Genomic DNA, 3,803 nt, shown 5'->3' with positions numbered 1-3,803 from the left:
AGCAGTGGAGCCCCGAGCCAGCGCTCAGGCGGGGGTGGCCGCGGGCCTGCGCAGGCCAGGGCGGCGGGCCCGGCAGGGGCGGGGGCGAGGGCGGGGCGAGACGGGGCGGGGAGGGAGGGCGAGCCAGGGGCGACCTGCGCTCCCCGCCCCCTCCACACCTTTCTAAATGCGGCGTCCGCGGAGTCCCAGGTTCTTCCACCTCTCTGCGCCGGGGCGGTGCGGGGGGCGGGGCTGGAAGTGGGCGGGGCCAGGAGGAGGAGTGGAGCCAGGAGGGACGGAAGGTGGGGCCTGGGGAGGGCGTGGTCGGGGCTCGGGGCGGGGCCTGGGCGGAGGCGGGGCACGCGGAGGTGACCCGGTGTCCGTGGGCTGCTTCTGGGAGGGGTCTTGTAGGGAAAACACGGGGAACCAAACAAGTCACTTTCCTCCCTGCTCTTTCCTCTTCCGAGAGGACCATCCTGTTGAAACAGTCTCAAAGTCGCTATTGAGCTCTAGCCAGATGAAGCAGCCTCCTCTGATCAGCTAGCATCTTCAAATGCTATTATCAGCCTTTAAGTCATTCTCGACTTTTTTTCTACCCTTCTTTTGGAAATACCACATTCCCCCGATTACCCACAATTAATTTTTTTTACTGTGGTAAAATACACATAACAAAGTTTACCATCTTAACCAATTTTAAGTGTACAGCCCTGTGGCATCAAGCACATTTTGCATCTCCATAGCTTTTTCATCTCCTAAAACTGACACTCTGTGCTCATTAAACAGTAATTCCCATCCTCCTCCCACCCACCATTCTACTTTCTTGCTCTGAATTTGACTCTTCTGCAGACCTGGTGGAAGTGGAATCAAATAGTACCTGTCCTTTTGGAACTGGCTTATGTCCTGAAGGTTCATCCACAGTTGCAGCCTGTGTCAGAATTTCCTTCCTTTTTAAGGCTGAATAATATTCCATTGTATGCATATAGCACATTTTGTTTATCCATTCATCTGTCAATGGATGCCTCACAATTAACTTTTAATATTGCTGAAATACCTTCCTTCAAGGCTGTTTGAGCCCTGTGCTGTTTCTTTTGAGAACCATTAAAATTACTTCATTGAACAAGCATGATGGGCCTGCTGTTTGCCAGGCATTGGTCTGGTCTCTGAACACTGGTCTGTCCCCAGTGACCGCAGTAGTAAATCCTCTCTGCCCCCAGTAGAAGGGACAAAAAGAAGGAAATGACTCACCAGGTAACAATGTAATCATCAGGGCTGGCGTTAGGAAGAAAAACAAAGCAAGACCAGAGGCTGAAGAACGCTTGGAAATGGGAGGGAGGATTCTGTGGCGAGCTGGCCCCAAGAAGATACCCTCATGAAGGGAGAGGCAGGCATCATGGGATCTGACCCTCTTCTGCCCCCAGGAGGCTGTGAGTTTGGAGGCATCTCAGGCAGATTCCTGGAAGAGACCAGACATGGCCACAGCAGAGTCCTGAATTGGAGCTTTGCGGCAGCTTGGTTACCTCCCCAGCGCAACGCCTACCCCAGCGCTCCTGGGAGGTGCCATTTGGTGCCCACTCCCTTGTAGACAGTGTTTTCATTTTTGACTGTATGGATTGTTGGAAGAGTCTTCCTTATTTACTGGAAAAATCTGCCTCCCTAAACCTTCCTTCTACAACTGAATGAAAAGAGAATCCTCACTTTGGAGTGTCTTTCTAGAGGAGGCATTCAGGAGGAGGTGATGATGGGGCAAATCCTGGTCCAGCTCTGGCTTGGAGGTTGCCAGCCAAGTACAGAGCTGACTGCATCCCAAATGGCTTAGGCTCAGAGGGGTCTCGTCCCCCAGGATGGCCTTCCTCCACCACCAGCAGATGAAAGATGAATCCGCGGGGGTGCTGGTGCTTGTAGTTGGGGTGCCAGTAGAATCAATGGTGGTGGGGGGTCCCTGTGCCCCCAGCAGCACCCGAGCAACCTGCATGGATGGGCGTCGCCTTCAGTCTCTTCTGAAGAGCCTGCCCAGGTGACCAGGTTTCTTCATATTCTCACAGCACATTTCTTGTTTCTGGGGAAGTCCGAGTGTCATTTCTCCAACTGGGCAGAGTGGGTGTGACCCCGGACAGATACTTCCATAATGGAGAGAAGTATGTGCCTTTCCACAGTGACATGGGGGAATACGGGATGATAACCTAGCTGGGACAGCTGATTGCTTAAGTATTGGAACTGATGCAGGGAAATGGATGTAGGGGTGTGAGGAGGGCCATGTCTCAGGTCTCGGTTGAGCCCCTGGGACGTGCCCCACCAAGTGTGGGTCCTTGGCTTCTTGCAGGAAAGAACTCAAGAGCGAGCCACAGTTGAGTAAAGGTAGATTTATTTAGAGGGATACACACTGCATAGAGTGTAAGGCAAAAGAGAAAGGCAAGGAAAGAGGTGTGGGAATTGGGTGCTCAGGGTAAAGTAAAAGTAGGTACACACTCCAGAGACAGAATGCGAGCCATCTCCAAAGGGGAGGGAGTGAAAAAGGGCTGCCAGGGGTGGTGTTGCCAGTTTTTATGGGCTCAGTAGATTCACACATCTACAGGTCGGACCGTTCCAACTACCCTGGGGAAGGGGCTGGGATTCCCAGGAATTGGGCCACTGCCCTTTTTTTGGCCTTTTGCAGTTAGCCCTGGAATTGTCATGGCGCCTGCAGGCATGTTATTTATCATGCAGTTACAATGAGCATATAATGAAGCTCAAGGTCTACTAGAAGTCAAACCTCCCCCCAACTTAATCCTCAAGGCCAACTGGGAGTTGAATCTTCCACCATTTTTGTGTTAATTGCTGTCATTCCTTGAATGGCTGCGCCCTTCCCCCTTCCCTCCTGTTTCAGAACAGCCAGAAGGACATCCTGGAGTTGAGGGAGTGCTGGTGGACACGGTGTGCTGACACATCTTAGGATTGGTGAGCGTTTCATGGTACAGCGGCAAGTTGACCCTACAGTGACTGTGTATCCTGCAAAAACCCTGCCCCTGCAACACCACAACCTCCTGATCCGCTCTGTGAATGGTTTCTACCCGGGCCACATTGAAGTCAAGTGATTCCGGGATGGCCAGGAAGAGGAGGCTGGGGTGGTCTCCACAGGCCTGGTCCCTAACGGAGACTGGACCTTCCAGGCCATGGTGATGCTTGAAACCGTTCCTCAGAGTGGGGAGGTCTGCACCTGCCAAGTGGAGTACCCCAGCTGCTGAGCCCTGTCCCAGTGGAATGGAGTGAGCAGCTTTCTGACCTTGTAAATTCCTCACCCACCAAGGAGGGACATGCCCACCCCTGAGGGGGCACAGTCTGAATCTGCTCAGAGCAAGATGCTGAGTGGGACTGGGGGCTTGGTTCTGGGTCTGCCCTTCCTTGGGGTGGGGCTATGGACCTACTTCAGGAATCAGAAAGGACACTCTGGACTTCAGCCAACAGAACACCTAAACTGAAATGAAGATGATGACACTGATAAGAGAGAGAACCTTCTGGCTTAGCTCTTTTGCAGCATGAAAGTATTTCCTGTTTGGCTTTTAATCCACCAAGACAGTGCTTTCTCAAGATCTGGTTGGCTTCTGGTTTATGACCCTGCAGAAAATGTACCCCCTGATGGCTTCTTCAGCTCCTGCCCTTGACCTGGAAATCCCCAATACTGGTTGCAGTATTTTATCTTCATTTTGAGACAGGAGGGAAGGGAGCAGGGCGCAGCCATTCAAGGAATGACAGCAATTAACACTAAAATGGTGGAAGATTCAACTCCCAGTTGGCCTTGAGGATTAAGTTGGGGGGAGGTTTGACTTCTAGTAGACCTTGAGCTTCAT

At 52.3% G+C, this 3,803-nt stretch overlaps 1 pseudogene; it reads left to right on the top strand.

Moving 5' to 3' along the window:
• The first annotated feature begins 1,820 nt into the window (after positions 1 to 1,820).
• LOC102537360 (DLA class II histocompatibility antigen, DR-1 beta chain-like) lies at positions 1,821 to 3,434 on the top strand (annotated as a pseudogene).
• Positions 3,435 to 3,803: the final 369 nt, after the last annotated feature.

Source organism: Vicugna pacos, chromosome 7 (genome assembly GCF_048564905.1).
Source record: "Vicugna pacos chromosome 7, VicPac4, whole genome shotgun sequence".
Lineage (NCBI taxonomy): Eukaryota > Metazoa > Chordata > Mammalia > Artiodactyla > Camelidae > Vicugna > Vicugna pacos.
Note: the sequence above shows the minus strand (reverse complement) of the source record. Positions and strands in the feature narration are given on the sequence as shown.